Genomic DNA, 16,795 nt, shown 5'->3' on the forward strand with positions numbered 1-16,795 from the left:
CTGCTGCAGCTCCAGAGAAGGCAACAAAAGGGCATCTCTGCAGAAAACTGTGCTGGGAGATCCTTTAGTTCCTTGAAAGCCACCAAGCGCGCAGCCCTCATTGACATAGTCTGTGGCCACAGGGAAGGTGGAGAGAAACAAAATCAGAAATGGCACAAAAATGAAATTTATTGTGGACAGTATCAAAAAAGTAAAACAAAGGAAAAAAATCCCCACATCTAATTCAACACGAAGTATCAAAGATGATGTTAATTTAAAGTGATTTGCTGAAATTAGGCTGGCAGTTTAATGTCCTTGAAAGCATCCAGTCATCAGTCTCCTCACTGCAGCCTTGAGCTCCTGGTTCCTCAGGCTGTAGATGAGGGGGTTCAGGGTTGGCGGCACCACTGAGTACAGAACTGACAGGGCAAGATCCAGGGATGGGGAGGAGATGGAGGGGGGCTTCAGGTGAGCAAGTATGCCAGTGCTGATGAACAGAGAGACCACGGCCAGGTGAGGGAGGCAGGTGGAAAAGGCTTTGTGCCGTCCCTGCTCTGAGGGGATCCTCAGCACAGCCCTGAAGATCTGCACATAGGAGAAAACAATGAACACAAAACATCCGAAGAGCAAACATGCAGTAAGAGCAAGAAGCCCAAGTTCCCTGAGGTGGGAATTGGAGCAGGAGAGCTTTAGGATCTGTGGGATTTCACAGAAGAACTGGCCCAGGGCATTGCCATGGCACAGGGGCAGGGAAAATGTATTGGCTGTGTGCAGCAGAGCATGGAGAAAGCCACTGGCCCAGGCAGCTGCTGCCATGTGGGCACAAGCTCTGCTGCCCAGTAGGGTCCCGTAGTGCAGGGGTTTGCAGATGGACACGTAGCGGTCGTAGCACATGATGGTCAGGACATAGAACTCTGTTGCAGCACAGAAAAGAAAAAAAAAACCTGTGCAACACATCCTGTGTAGGAGATGATCCTGATGTCCCAGAGGGAATTGTGCATGGCTTTGGGGACAGTGGTGCAGATGGAGCCCAGGTCGCTGAGGGCCAGGTTGAGCAGGAAGAAGAACATGGGCGTGTGCAGGTGGTGGCCGCAGGCTACGGCGCTGATGATGAGGCCGTTGCCCAGGAGGGCAGCCAGGGAGATGCCCAGGAAGAGGCAGAAGTGCAGGAGCTGCAGCTGCCGCGTGTCTGCCAGTGCCAGCAGGAGGAAGTGGCTGATGGAGCTGCTGTTGGACATTTGCTGTGGCTGCACATGGGAATCGGTAAGAAAAAGAATTATTGAATAGTTGAGTGTGGAGAGGACTTTAAATATCCCAGCACAGCTTATGGGCATCTTCCCCCCACTGCCTGCCCAGGGCTCTTCTGCCTGGGGCTGTCTCTGCCAGCAGCTGCTTCCCTGTGCCCAGGGCTGAGCCCTGCCAGAGCTGCCAGAGCCCAGCCCAGCCCTGGGGGCTCAGCTCTGCCCTGCAGACCCCTCCCAGCTCAGGCACTGCCCAGGTGCAGCTCTGGCTCTGCAAGCTCTGATGATAACATCAGAGCAATCCTGAGCAGGCTGGAAAAAGCACAAAGATGATGCATCTAAGAGGCCCTGTGCTGAATTCTGTTACTGCCTGGTTTATTCAGATGTGAAAAAAAACTTTTTCTCAATATGAACTGAGAGATGCATATCTATGGGGAATTCCCCATCCAGGCAACAAAGATTAGTACATAAGAAAGCAGAAATTTCCCATTTATGCAGTTCCTGTCTTGCTATGCTCCCTGTATAATCCATTTGGAAAAGTTCTGGAGTTAAATGCCATGCTGGGAACAGTCCTGAAAAATACAGCATCCTCACCACACAAGGATTACATTCCAAGACTTAACAGCTGTCTCCTTCCCCCCAGATCTTGTCCCCCAGCGCTGGGAGCAGCTCCAGGGCCGGCTGAGAGCTGTCCCTGGCAGGCAGCAGAGTCCCTGGCCCAGCACAGCGCCCTGGGCTGCAGGACCCTGCTCTGCAGGACAGCCCTGGGCACCCCTGGCTGCTCTGCACAGGAGATGAGCAGAGAACGCACTCACAGGCTCTGTGGGCATTGGCATGTTCCAGCTTTAGGAGATCTCTCCAGGAGCTGCAGCTGCATTGTCCTGCAGCCAGAGGTTCCTGTGCCAAGGGCTGGCAGTGATTCTGCCCCAGGCACTTCTCAGCCCCTTCCCAGCCCTGACTGATTGAAGCTCTCTGTGCCTCTGTGCTGTGCCCGGGCTGGCTGCAGGCAGTGCCCCAGCCCTGCTGGGCTGGGAGAAGAGCTGCTCAGCAAGAGAAATGTGCTTTTGAAGCTCTGCTTGGTTACCAGGATCACCCTCTGTGCCAGGAGCCCGGCCCAGCTCAGCAGCACAGACACAGCACAAGGACTTTAATGACCCTCTGGGGCTTTGTGCTCAGCCCTGAACATCAGGCCCTGAGAGGGAGCTGCAGAAACCTCTCTGGAACTCCAAGTCAGAATCCAACTCCAAAGTTTCTTGGACTTTTAATGGGTCCCACTGAGGGACACGACTGAGAAAGTGTCCCCAGACCCCAGGCAGAGGAGAGAACTGGAGGCACTGATGCCAGGAGGGGACAAAGAGAAGCCAAGTCTTGCTGCCCTGGGGCACAGCAGGGTCTGTGCCACCAAGGGCTGTGAGGAGACACCTTGTCCTGAGGCCCTGGGGCCTCCTGGCACAGCCCCAGCCAGGCTGGGCACTGTCAGCCCCTGGTCCTGCCTTCAGCATCCCCCCCTAGCCCACATCCCAGTGGCCTCAAGGATCTGCTGGAAGGAGTCCCTGGGGAGCCTTGGTCAGGAATGGCCCTGGGGGCTCCTTCATGCTCCCCAGGACTGCAATGTCCTTTTTCAAAGTGCTTTGGCTTTTGCTTTTGCCTTGGAGTCTGTGAGAGGTTTCTGCAATCCTGGCCTCCAATATTTTGCTGTAATTAATCCTTGGAGAGGATTTGTCAGTAACAACACTCAGTGGGGCCCATTAATGCTTCAAGGTACTTCAGTTATCTGAAGGTACTTGGTGTTTCCCTTTTGCTACAGACTCTATGAGAGGTTTGTGCAATCATGGCCCCATTTATCTGCTTTAATGAGTCCCTTGAGAACTTTGTACTGACAGTCAGTGGAGCTCATGAATACTTTAAGATTCTTAAATTTTGTATGGTACTTTGGATTTTCCTTTCCACATTGAGAGCTCTTTGTGCCATTTTTGTCCCTGAGGAAGAACCGTCCAGTGGTATCTCTGCAAAGGTTATTTTCTATTGATGCTTGGGACAGAAAATGCAAAGCATGGAGCACCATCTGGATGAAGTGGAATGCTGAAAAAACAGTCCTTGAGATCAATGATCACAAGCGACCAGTCCCTCGGGATCATCGAGAGAGATGGAAGCCCAAGCTGCAGTGGCCCCATGTCCTCGATGACCTCGTTGATTTTCCTGAGATCGTGAAGCAGTCTCCAAGACCCTGAAGTTTTCTTGCGAATGACAAACACTGGGGAATTCCATGGGCTGTCTGTTGGTTTGATGTGTCCCTTCTGCAGCTGTTCTTGGACCAACTTTTTCAATGCACTCAATTTTTTCCTCTCCAGGGGCCACTGATCCACCCAAACAGGATCATTTGTTTTCCATGTCAATTTCAGAGTGGCGAGTGCCACAGTGACCCCTGTTAAAAATCCAATTCTAATTCCAGTCCCCATTGTGCCAAAAGGTCCCTTCCCCATACTGTGATGGGCTTTTGCACGATGAAAGGACGGATAACTGCTGTCTTTTTTCCCGGACCTGTGACAACAATTGCATTCTCACTCTGCATGCACAGGGAACTCCCCCCTATGCCTGTGAGAGAACCCAAAGGTGCAACCAAGTCCCATTCCCGAGGCCAAAAAATGTATGAAATAACTGTAACATCCGCTCCTGTGTCAAGCATCCCTGTAATAGCAATTGTCTTTTCATTACAAGTCAACTGACAAGTAACAATGGGCTGATCTCGGCTCAAATGTTTCACCCAAAATGCATGCACCTCTGCTTGATCACCAGGAAAAGAGTCCTGTTTGTTGAACACTGGCATGGCTTGCCTTTCTGGATGAGATGGCAAAGCCATGGCTCGAGCAATCGGTGTGTTTTGTGGAATTGTCAGAGGTGGTCACAAGGCTTTTGCCGTGACCATCAACTCCTCATTATGGTTTGCTGAAATCAAAGATGGATAAACAAGTCCAAGTATACTGCTCCTGTCCCTGGCCATTATTAAAAAGTCCTGCCTTTTCCAAGAAGTCCCTGTGACACCTGTAGGTATCACTGCATGGCTATTGTCCAAAAGACACGTCAATTTGGAGGTTGCCAAGATGCATTGGAATCCGGGTGGTACCAAGTCTGGGTCGCTGGGGATTTTGGAGATTGCTCTGCTGAGGGGTTCTGTTTGTTGCTCCCCAAGGATTGTCCCTGCTGGTTCTGTGTCACTGCCAGGATTTGTGTCTGAGCGCGCTGGCGTTGATTCACGCTCTTTTTTCCATTTCCTGGAATAGGAAGAAGTTTCCCATCCATATCTGTCTGTGAGTGACACTCACTTGCGAGATGTTTCCCTCTCCTGCATTGAGGGCAAAGGTCTGGTGGTTTGTTGGGCTTTGCAAGTTGTGGGCAGTTCCTTTTAATATGTTCTTGTGCCCCACACCCAAAGCACCGTCTCTCTGCATTAGGGTTGCCCTTTGTATAATTTCCAAGAACTTCCCTAACACGTTTTTCAATTCGATCCCCCAAGTGTTCCTCCATGATGGAAGCAACATGTTGTGGTGTCCCCACCTTGCTGCACGCCTCGATCATGTCTGCCAAGGTGGCCTGGTGCGGCATCATGCTGATGATCCGTCTGCACTCCGGATTGGCATTGGAGAACGCGAGGCTTTTGACCAGGTGTGGTTTCGCTCCCTCCTCGCTCACCTGTCGCTCCACCGCCGGAGAAAGACGATCCACGAATGAAGAAAACGGCTCCAAAGGACCCTGTTTGATCTCGGTGTAGATGTTGTCCTGGACCCCCGCTGGAGCAATCTGAAGAATCGCCCTCCGTGCTGCCTCTTTGATGTCGCTGAGCACGTGACGCGGGAGCCTCACCGCCTGTTGAGTTGGATCGTCCTCAGGAGGATCACCAGCAAGCTGCGCCATGGTGAGGTTCGCATTCGGCCCACCCTGGTATCTGGCTCTCAGCTCCTCCAGGGATCTCCTCCACACCTTCTGCCACACAAGAGCTTGGGTGTCTGTAAGAACTGATGTTGCAAGATATTTAGGATCGTATGGTGTTAAATCATACATGCCAAAAATGCTTTTTAACATCTGCTTGAAATATGGTGATGACAACCCATTGTCCCTAATGGCCTTAGCTAAATCTTTGATTGCTCCACGGTCCAGGCGTTCCCATCTCGGGTTTTGGCCCTGAGCGTCATAGCTCACCGGCATTATTATGTTTCCCGAGCCCTGCAATAAACCTTTCTCTTTCTCCAACTCTGCTCGAATGTCCTGCCAGTCCACTTTTGCGCTCTGCAAAGCTGTAAATTCAGTGGGTACTTACCTGTAGAGTGGAGTCATCTGTTGTGGCTGCAGCTCTGGTGCAGCAGCACTCACTGATACCAACGGCGTCTGCAGCATCTGCGAAGATGAAGGCTGGAAGTCTCTGGAGAAAAGTGAAGCATCTGCTGTGGAGGAGAACACACGACTGCCCTGCATTGTTTGGAAAATTTTTGGAAGATGAACCAACAGTTCTGGCTGTCACTCCAAGGCTGTGCTTAAATATTGTAAAAGAAATTCAACAACCACCTTTGATATTAAAATTGACTCTCCCTGCCCCGAAAGTTTGGCAGACCTTGATTTTGGAATTGTCCAAGCTGGAACACCCTCCGAAGCGGTGATGCGTATCATTTCCTCTCGTTGCTGCGCCTCAGCAGAAGTGTCCTGAGTCCCGCACTGTTCCGGTGTCAGTGGAGGTTCCTGCTGCCGTGCAGATGTGACCTTTTTCACCCTGGAGTTTTTCTTATAAGAAACTGGAAAAAAGTCCTGCAATGTCACAGTCCCACCACTGGGTGGCGCAGTGCCTTGACCGGACAAGTTCTGTGCCGCCTGTTGCAATGTTGTGGTTCCGCCGCTAGATGGCGCTGCCGCCTGACCAGCTGAGGTCAGAACCGCACTCTGCTCTTCAATCTGCACTTCCGATAAACATTTGAGCATTTCTTCTGACAATTGATTTACATTTGCAAATCCCGCACTAATTCCTGATAAACCTTTGAGCATTTCTCCTAATAACTGATTCACATTTGCGATCCCTGCAGTCGGTGTAACTGACTCTCGTTGCAATAACTGTTCTAATTTGGTCATGTCAGAAGCCGACAGGGATTGGCCGTGGGCTTGGGCTGTGTGTTGCTATGGGAACAATAATGGAACCGTGCCCTGAGGAATGCTTACATCCTGGCCATGCCCCATCCCTGCCTGCGTCATCTCAGGGGAGTGAACGCTCCTGCTCCGACCCCAGCTATGCTTTGGCCTCGCTCCGCCCCTCACCGCCTCCGAATCAGAGCCACTGCCATCCCCCCCAAGGCTGATGCAACCACCCTCCTGTTCCCATTCCGGCCCCGATGTCTCCGTCTCACTTTGCCCGTCTCCTGGCTCCATGCCAGCACCCACAGCCTGCGCGCGCCAGCTCCGCCCCCTGTGTGCCTGTCCCGCGCGTTCGAAATGTGAGAAATCCCCTCCACCCGTGGCTGTCGGGTTTTGCTCGACCTTCGCACACGTGCCCGCCGCCTGAGCTGCAGTGAGGAACGCCTCCCGCTGTCCCTCTGCCGCTTCCTCAGCAGCCCTGGCTGCCGCGGTCAGGGAGCCAAGTTCCCGCACCTCTTGGGCAGCCGCTTCTGCGGCCTCACGGATTCTCGACATTGAACGCGTCCCCGGGCGCTCCGAGCGCACCACCGCCGCACTCGCACCCCTCGCTTTCACCCCGATCCGTCCCGCCCCCACCGCTCTCCCCGGCCTCGCTTTCTGCGCGGACTGTTTTGAACTCCCAGCCTGCGCAGATGTGGAGGCGCTTTCCTCTCCCTCCTCCCCCTGCTCTGCACTCACGTTCGCACCTTCCCCCACCGGAGCCGCCACCGCTGCCGCCCCACCGTGGGTTTGGACTCGGGCAATGTCTTCCTCCCACCGAGGGTCGCGGCTGTGCCTGGCTCGCCTGCCTCTGTCTGGGGAATTTCTGCGTCGGAGGAGCTTAGGGACTCTTGGGAAACTGAGGAACAGTGAGAGCCCGGGGACACGGGACGCGATGGGGTATCATCTCCCTGATGTTCCACAGGAAGCAATCCTGCCTGTCCTGTGTCTGTGGTGAGAGGGGATGTCCCAAGCTGCTGGCTGGACTGTCCCCCACTCTGTTTGTCACCAGGAGCCGTAGCTGCCTGGCTTGAGCTGCCGCGTTGTGAGAGTGACTCTAAAACTGTTCTTGCTGAAGATAAAAGTTTTGCGGCAAGCTTATTATTTTTTATAGCCTGATAATATAATTGCTTATTAATTTCCTGCCAAAAATTTGGCTCACACAATAAATCTGGATCTGAGTGTGGGAAGTTATACCTCACCCATAATAATAAATCTTTCAGCTCCTTTTGAGCAATCTCCACCGGATGGGCAGAGATGATGCCCTGGAAGGCAGATACTATTTCTTTTTCCTCTTGGGAGAATTCCCCCGCCATGTTCTTAATTTTGACCGTTCTCACCAAAAGCTGTGTCGGCTCGAGGTCAGTCCGGAGATGGCACTGATCACCGTCCAGCAGGTCACAGGTGAGAGATCCCAGGCGCGCTTCTGTGTCATCTCCTCCCTGGAAAGTCCCCGAGGCGAGTTGTTTCAGTGAAGGTCAGGTTCTTATCTCGAGCTATCCGCTCCCTCTCTTCTTGGAATTTACGGTGAGTGTGTGCTCTCCTCTTCTCTTTTTTTCTTCTCCGCTGATGCAGGTTGGAGGTTGTTTGATGTTTCTTTTCGGTCTTCTTGCTGGTGCCCAGCCAGGGAACCAGATGTGAGAACCCCGGGTTTGGTTTGGGGTCTCATATGGTGGTAAAGCTTCTCTTCCAACACGTGTTCCCAAAGAAAAACTCTGCAGCCTCTTCTTGTTCGGTCTCAAGATGATTTATTGCTAGTTATCTAACAGACTAGGTTCTCGGGCTGCAGCCCTTTGGTCAGCGGCCCAGGCAGAGAAGCACACACTCCTGACACCCTGACTGTCTGGTGTCTTCTTCTTCTCTCCCCCCGCCCAGGGCTGCTGCTATCTTTTATAAGATATATTACATATAACATGTTTACAATTATTCCCCAATACCTATTACCTACGTTGCCAAGTGTTTTTTCTATTCTAAACCAATCTGTGAGTGCCAACATCACCAAGAACATGGAGGTAAGGAAGAAGAAAGAAGAAGGATGGGTTCAGCCCACTTTCCTCCATCTTAGAACTTCTCACCCCATGTACAAAGTAAAAACCCCCCTGTACATGCACTAAAACCCCCCTGTACACTACCAAAAAATATTTCCCTCTACTTTGTGACTACATTTACTATACTATCTAGCACTTTGTGACTGCCTGTTCCACCTTCAAAGCTGGTAATTCTTTCCATGGTTCAAAATCGAAATCACAGCTAAATCCAGCTGCCTGCTGGGGTCCAGACTGCGTCTGACCACGGCCTGGAACCTCTAAAAATGTCTGAGAGACATTTTGAGTTCCCACAGACCATGCCTGGGAAGTGTTTCCTCACAGCCCGCAGTGCACCTTCCAATCCCTGGAAGTCTGAAGGAAGCACTAGGAATTCCAGCATCCATTAATGCAGACAAGGATTGAAATCCTTTCTTACCTGAAGAGGGTAGGAAAATATATTGATACTGTGAGGAAAGTAACATTCCTTCCCAAAATGCTATGGGTTTGAGATTTAATGTTCAGTTTAGGAAGGCTTTGTCCCCATCACTGAAGTCCAGACATCATCACTAAACATTCTGAGGCCCTTTTCTCAGCTTCTCTGCTCCACCCTTCTTGCCAGCACTGGATGGCAGTGTCAGACTCCACTTGACACAAACTCCTCTGTGGGCTCCCCTCCTGCTGAAGGAAAGCTCCTGCCAAACTGTTCCTTCCCTGCTTTCCAGCCACAATGTCCACAGCCTCCCTCTGAGACATCCTCCCCTAAATGTCTGTCCCTTCAGAGGAGCACACACCCCTGGCTGTGCTTTGCACACAGGGACTCTGTTTGTGTGGTGTTTGCATTTCAGCCTGTAAGGAGAGCACAGGGTGCAAGGAGAATGCCAGAGGCAAAAGATAACAGGAAGTCATCTGGTTGCAAACAAACAATTCTGAAAAGTTTATTCCTTTGCTTAAATCTATCTTATTAATGGAAGTTTGGTATTTATAACATTGAATACAGAGAGTATTTCAAATAATCAATACAGAAATTATTTCTAACAATCAATACAGAGTATAACAGCCAATACAGAGATGATAGCAATCAAAACAGAGTATTTTTAACAATCAGTACAGAGTATTTCTAACAATATAGGGTATATCTAACTAATCAATACAGAGAGTATTTCTAACAATCAATAGAAAGCGTATTTCTAAAAATCAATAGAGTATTTCTAACAATCAATACAGAGATTATAGCAATCAATACAGTATATTTAACAATCATTACAGAGAAATAAGGACATTCTTAACCTAAGGAACTTAAGGAATTTCAAGCACCAAGTTTGTCTTACAGGAATGAAGCAATTGAAGAGGTAATTCAACAAATCTATCCACAAATGCTGGAAGATATCCTCCAGTTCTGCCCATGGAGATGCAAATGGCCCTGAGCAGCCCAAGGGCTTTGTCAGGAAGGCCACTCCTTTCCAGGCTTTCCCCAGGAGCCCCGGGTCAGTCTTTTCTTCTCTGTGCTCCCCTCTGGCTCCATTCCTATGCTGCCTCCAGATCATGAACGTGGCAGGGACAACCAAGGAAACCACCATGCATGTGTGACAATGGATCTTTCCTCCAGTTCCCACAGAGGGCATGCCAGACACTACTGTCTGACTTCCAAGTCTGCAATTTCCTCCTCCAAGTGCAGCTGGTGCTGCCAAAGGATCACCTCCTGCTCCTTCATCCTCTGGACAATTCCTTTATCATCCTCAGGAGAAATCCCATTCTTTCCAGGGGGCTGGTTGATGCTGACAATGGCCATCAGCACCAGGTACCTATGGAAGATTTCTTCAGCCATGGCTGATCCTTCCCTGAAAGAAAGAAAGGAGGACAGAGCCAAGATCCAGACTATATTGCCTCGGGAAGAGACAGGAAAGAGGCTCGCCCCTGGCAGGAAGGCTCTGGCCAGCCCTGCAGAAAGGCTGGAGGCCAGAGGTGCTCCTCAGGGCAAGCCTGCTGCTGCCAGTTCCAGTCCAGCTGCCCAAAGAGGCTCCATGAGCACGTGGTGAGGAGGAAGAGGAGGAAGGTGCGAGACACAGGGACACAAACCTGAGCAGCCAGGTTTGAGGAGAGAGAAGCTCAGCATTGCAGATGGCAGAAGAAACCAAGCCCAGTCCCCCAAGCAGGAGGAGGAGAGGAAGGGCCCCCCAAGCTGGCTGCAGGCAGACAATGGAGACCTTTCCCAGATGATCCCAAATGGGCTGGGGGGAGGGAATACACGGCCCTGCTTTCCAGCTGCTCCCACCACTTCTGACCCTGACACTGTCATGAGACAAAGCCCGATGAAATCCTGCTCAGCGTGGGCAACTGGGCCCTTGAAGGGCTTAGTGTCAGGTCAAGGCTTCCTTTCCCTCCCAAAGCCTTCCCTTGGCAGCCTTGGGCAGGGGATTCATCCTCCCTCCCTCCTCCTTCCCACAGACCTGCTCGGAACCACTCCATGGGCACTTTCCATTCTCTGTGTCTGTCCTCAAGTGCAGTGCCAACCTGGGTCAGTCCTGGCCCTGTCCTGAGCTCCCAGGAGCTCACAGGCTGAGATGGCTACGCTCAGCCACACCAGGGCCCTGCCCCTGCCAACAGCACCCCCACAAGCAGCAGCAGCAGCAGCAGCAGCTGCAGCAGCAGCAGCAGCAGCAGCAGCAGCTGCAGTCGCCTCTCAGCTGTTGGTGCCCCTGCACTGCAGCCCCTCCCACTGGCACCAACCTTCCCCCATGGCCTTGGAGACAGTCCTGAATCCATCCATGGGGTCACAGAATCATGGAATCCCAGAGTTCAAGGTTCCTGGAATCCTAGATTCATTGAATTATAGGAACCACACTCAGAGGAGGAGGAGGAGGAGGAGAATGAGGAGGTGGACAAGGAAGAGGAGGAGGAGGAGGAGGCGGATGAGGACAGGAAGGAGGTGGAAGATGAGGAGGAGGAATAGGAGGAGGAAGAGAGAGAACGAGGACAAGGAGGATGATGAGGAAGATGAGGAGAAGGAGGAGAACGAGGAGGAAGAGGAGAACAAGGAGGAGGAGGAGGACAACGGCAAGGAGGATGATGAGGAGGAGGAGAAAGAGGAGGAGCAGGAGGAGGAAGAGGAGGATGAGGACAAGGAGGACGAGGGCAAGGACAAGGAGGATGAAGACGAGGATGAGGAGGATGAGGGCGAGGACAAGGAGGACGAGGACGAGGATGAGGAGAACGAGGGCAAGGAAGAGGAGGAGGAGGAGGCAGAGAAGGATCCAGCAGTGCTAATAATGGGGCCAGAGTGTGGCTCCAGAGGCCAAAGGGCCTCCTGAGGCAGCTGAAGGAACAGCTCCTGGGAAGGACAGCAGTGTTTGAATCCTGAAACCTGGTCAGGAACGATGGGAATGTGTCCCTGTAGCCAAGTGCTCTGTGTGAGAACAAGTAGATATTACAGGAGATTGTTTTACACATCCTGCCAGACCAAATCCCCCTGTTTGTCCCAGTGAAAACTCATGACCTGGGCTCCATCTAGGATGGAGCCAGGGCCAGGCTCTTGTACTGCCCAAGGTGTATCCCTTGAAGGCCTTTTAATAAATACCTGCTTTATTCCTTTAACACTGCCTAGCTCTGTTCTAGGCAGCCTCTCAAGGCATCACCACCAAACCAAGGGAACACGGACCAGGTCTGGCTGGCTGGGCCTCCTGGGGACCACCTGACCACCTTGGCATGTCGGGCTGCTTCTCACCTGCCCTGAGGCACTGGGGCTCTGGGCTTTCCTTCCTATGGGAGAGAACTCTCCTTCTCCTCCATGGGCCATGGCCAAAATCGGGATTCCTCCTCCAAAACTCTGTACATCCAAGGATTGCTCCCAAGTGAAAGCTGCCAGGACAGACAGGTCTGGCTGCCCTTGGCCTCTTGGGAGCTGTGTCTCATCTGCTTTAGAAACACTGGGGCTGGTGTTTTCCTTCTAATGGAAAAGAACCTTCTTTCTTCTCAAGGTGTCTGTGGTCAAAGTGGAGATTCCATCTCACAAATTCCATATATCCAAGGATTCCTCCAAGACAAAAGCTGCCAGGACAAACAGGTCTGTTTGTCTGAGCCTCCCAGGAGACACCTCTTTCTTCTTCTGCCTTTGAAATTCTTGGGCTCTGTGCTTTCCTTCCTATGGAAAGGAACTGACTTTCTTATCTATTCAGGAAATGGCTAAAATTGGGATTCCACCTCTAAAATTCCCTATATCCAAGGGTTGCTCCCAGACAAAATCTGCCAGTACCATCAAGTCTGGCTGGCCTTGGCCTCTGGTGGCTGCCCCTGCCACACTGGGGCTCGGTTCTTTCCTTCCCATGGAGGTCACTGTGACACTGTGGGCACCTCATGGAACCAAGGGGATCATTGTGGCACCACTGGAGCCCATGGAACCAAGGGGCCATGGTGACACCACGGGGCTTCATGGACCCAGAGACCATTATGACTCTGTGGGGCCTGATGGAACCATGGAGACCATTCCGACCCTTCAGGGCCCCGTGTCACCATGGGGGCATTGTGACACCTCAGGGCCTCCTGGAAGCAAGGGACCATTGGGACACTGTGGGGCCCCATGGGATAGGAGAACATGGACCAGGTCTGTCTGGCTTGGCCTCCCAGGGGCCACCTGACGGGTCTGGCTGATCTTGGAATGTCAAGGCCTTCCCCTCATCAGCTCCTGGAGCACTGGGGCTCAGTGCTCTTCTCTGTATGGAAATAACCGTCTGCTATTTCAGATGTCCATCGCCAAAATTGGTACCCTCCCTAAAAATTTTCCTATTTGTAAGGGTATCTCTTAGAACACAATCAGGCAGCTCTGGATGGCCTTTGCCTCCGGTGGTCAACTCTCATCCACCCCTAAAACAGTGGCACTCTGTTTCTTCATTCATGTGGAAAAGAACTGGTCTTCATGTCCAGGGACCATGGCCAAAACAAGACTTAGCCACCAAGCTCAGCCGGGCTCACGGAACCATCTGCAGCCCCGGGAGATATTGACTCTGCCAGTGCTGCCATCCTCCCTCCAGTGAGAGAAAAGGACACAGGGCAGGCACACAGAGGAGCAACATGAACACACCGAGGTCAGGGAAGAGGAAGTTGAGTCCCAGATGGGAGGGATGAGGAGATGCCTTGATCTTGGGGCTGAAATCCTCTGCTAAAGCTATGGAGAAGGATGTCATTGATACATCAGACTCTCTTTTTGCCTATAAGGCATTGAAAAGTATGAGGTGATGACTTGCTCAGCAAAGGCCGCCATGCTAAAGTAAGCAAATGTTGCAGTAGCTGTGATCCCACAAGAAGCTTGAACCAAGAAAGAGAGCACAGTGATGAGACCCCGTGCCCTCAGGGAGAGAAGAAGACCTCTGTTCCCAGAGATGAAGATGATTTTAGAAATAGAAGGAGAGAACTTTTGCTTTTAACAGCTCTTCTTTAAACTAATACCCCATAAACTGACATGGCCCATAAACACAGCTGTGAGAAAGGCTGTGAGAAAATTGGAGGGACTTCACAATTGCAGATTTTTCTGAGCAGCTGCTATTTGTGGAAGCTAAAAGCCATGCGATAACTGTTTTCTTGTGGAGATGCCTCCATAACATAAACAAGAGGAACTTCTCTCCCTAAGTGAACAGAAGAAAGACAATTCTAGAGATGGTAAACTGACTGAAAATATTTGGTTTTTTCTCTTTACATTTTCAGGTTGTCAGGAGAGAGGAAGTGTTCTGAAAGTTTTGTTCTGGTCCTTAATGCTCCTTCTTTTATTTACTGTTAGTAAACTTTTCTTTTTTCTCTAAAGGATTGACCTTTGCCTTTCTCCTAATCCTACCTCACAGCAGGAATTGAGTAAGTATATTATAGTGTGTGCTCTGATAATTAGCCAACGCTGAACCCACTACACTAGTCGATGCATTAGCCAAGAAATCTCAAATTGGTGAAGCAAAACCAGTAAAGGAATGTTCATGATGAACTGCATTACAACAGTGGCAAATCAAGGCAGAAGCATGGTTTGTCAGGACTTGCTTGATCCTAATGAGCCCCGTGGTGCACTTGGAGCTGAGCCTTGGAACCTCAGGGCCTGAGAGGAGATTGCAAAAAACCTTCCAGAAGTTAAAATCAAGAGGAAAAACCCAAAGTGTCACGAGGTACTAATGGGACTTACTTAGGTCCATCCCCAACACAGGCTCCTCATGGACTCCTTGGAGGAGAGAACTGGAGGCCAGGATGGCACAAAAATTTCTCAGTCTGGAAATGAAAATTCCAAAGTAGCTTACAAAAGTTAAGTATCTCAAAGCATTAAAGAGCTCCTCTGAGTGTCAGTGCCAAGCTCTCAAGGGACTCATTAAAGCAGATAATTGGGGCCATGATTGCACAAACCTCCCACAGAGTCTGTATCAAAAGGGAAACACCAAGTACCTTAAAAGAACTGAAGTACCTTGAAGCATTAATGAGCCCCACTGAGTGTTGTTACTGACAAAGCCTCTCCAGGGACTAATTACAGCAGATAGTTGGAGGCCATGATTGCACAAAGCTCTCAGAGACTGCAAGGCAAAAGGAAAAGCCAAAGTCCTTTGAAAAACCTGCAGTCCCTGGGAGCATGAAGGAGCCCCCAGGGCCATTCCTGACCAAGGCTCCCCAGGGACTCCTTCCAGCAGATCCTTGAGGCCACTGGGATGTGGGCATGGGGGGGATGCTGAGGGCAGGAGCAGGGGCTGACAGTGCCCAGCCTGGCTGGGGCTGTGCCAGGAGGCCCCAGGGCCTCAGGACAAGGTGTCTCCTCACAGCCCTTGGTGGCACAGACCCTGCTGTGCCCCAGGGCAGCAAGACTTGGCTCCTCTTTGTCCCCACCTGGCATCAGTGCCTCCAGTTCTCTGCTCTGCCTGGGGCCTGGGGACACTTTCTCAGTCGTGTCCCTCAGTGGGACCCATTAAAAGTCCAAGAAACTTTGGAGTTGGATTCTGACTTGGAGTTCCAGAGAGGTTTCTGCAGCTCTCTCTCAGGGCCTGATGTTCAGGGCCTGAGCACAAAGCCCCAGAGGGTCATTAAAGTCCTTGTGCTGTGTCTGTGCTGCTGAGCTGGGCTCCTGGCACAGAGGGTGATCCTGGTAACCAAGCAGAGCTTCAAAAGCACATTTCTCTTGCTGAGCAGCTCTTCTCCCAGCCCAGGAGGGCTGGGGCACTGTCTGCAGCCAGCCCGGGCACAGCACAGAGGCACAGAGAGCTTCAATCAGTCAGGGCTGGGAAGGGGCTGAGAAGTGCCTGGGGCAGAATCACTGCCAGCCCTTGGCACAGGAACCTCTGGCTGCAGGACAATGCAGCTGCAGCTCCTGGAGAGATCTCCTAAAGCTGGAACTTGCCAATGCCCACAGACCCTGTGAGTGCATTCTCTGCTCATCTCCTGTGCAGAGCAGCCAGGGGTGCCCAGGGCTGTCCTGCAGAGCAGGGTCCTGCAGCCCAGGGCGCTGTGCTGGGCCAGGGACTCTGCTGCCTGCCAGGGACAGCTCTCAGCCGGCCCTGGAGCTGCTCCCAGCGCTGGCCAGGAGCTGTGGGGGGAAGGAGCCACCCTGAGCAGGGCAGGTGCTGCTGCTGAGAGGGGCTGGCTGGGGCAGGGCTGCTCCCAGCTCCAGACCAGCCTGGGCACAGCTCCGGAGGACACTTCCCAAAGAAGGTAAGCCTAGGATTGCTGTAAAGATCAGGAGCTTTCCTGAGAGTGTTTTCAATTTTCTGCTTGGAGAAAGATGATGAAGTTGTGATGATGATAAAAATATTTTTGCTTTTTATATATTTTTCATATATTCATAGTTCTGTAAATTACTGTTATGTATTTTTAAAATTATAATCCTTAACTAACTCTATTAAACTCTTAAATAACTCTTTTTAACTACTATTATATATTTAATGTATTTATGATCCTTAATTAACTCTAGTATGTTTCCTTACCTTCTCTTAGATTTTAGAACTATAACCTGTCTAAATACATTTTTAAAGTGCTATATAATCTTTTTATCAGAGAAAGAACCCACAAGAAGAGTATTTTGGGTTTTGAATGTGAGCAGTGATAAGAAAAACTGGGACAAATAAGGCCCTGGACTTATTCCAGTGGGTTGAGCCAGGGTTGTGTAACTGGGTACTGAATCTCCCATTGGATGTTCCTGTTAAATATCCTAAATAATCAACATTAACAAATTGTTGAAATCAGGGGCTGGGTGTGCCTCATCCCCACTGGGACACCTGGAAGCTTCCAATAAAGGTCTGGTTTTAACTTCACTGTTCTAACACTGTTGCAAGGGCTCTTTTTTTTCTCTTTTGATTATAGACGACAGGGGGATGAGAGAAGCAGAACAGGAATTGTAATCCCAGATTCACAGAACATTCTGAGTTGAAAGGGATGCACAGCATCATC

At 51.0% G+C, this 16,795-nt stretch overlaps 1 protein-coding gene and 1 pseudogene across 1 annotated transcript in view; both read right to left on the bottom strand.

Annotated features, from left to right (window-relative positions):
• Positions 1 to 16,795, bottom strand: part of LOC146763998 (uncharacterized) — a 330,063-nt gene that overhangs the window by 225,403 nt on the left and 87,865 nt on the right. The gene's annotated exons all lie outside the window — the stretch shown is intronic.
• On the bottom strand, positions 286 to 1,408 carry LOC144248799 (olfactory receptor 14J1-like; annotated as a pseudogene).

The sequence above is a fragment of the Lonchura striata genome, chromosome 36 (genome assembly GCF_050655825.1).
Source record: "Lonchura striata isolate lonStrDom1 chromosome 36, ASM5065582v1, whole genome shotgun sequence".
In the NCBI taxonomy this organism is placed as follows: domain Eukaryota; kingdom Metazoa; phylum Chordata; class Aves; order Passeriformes; family Estrildidae; genus Lonchura; species Lonchura striata.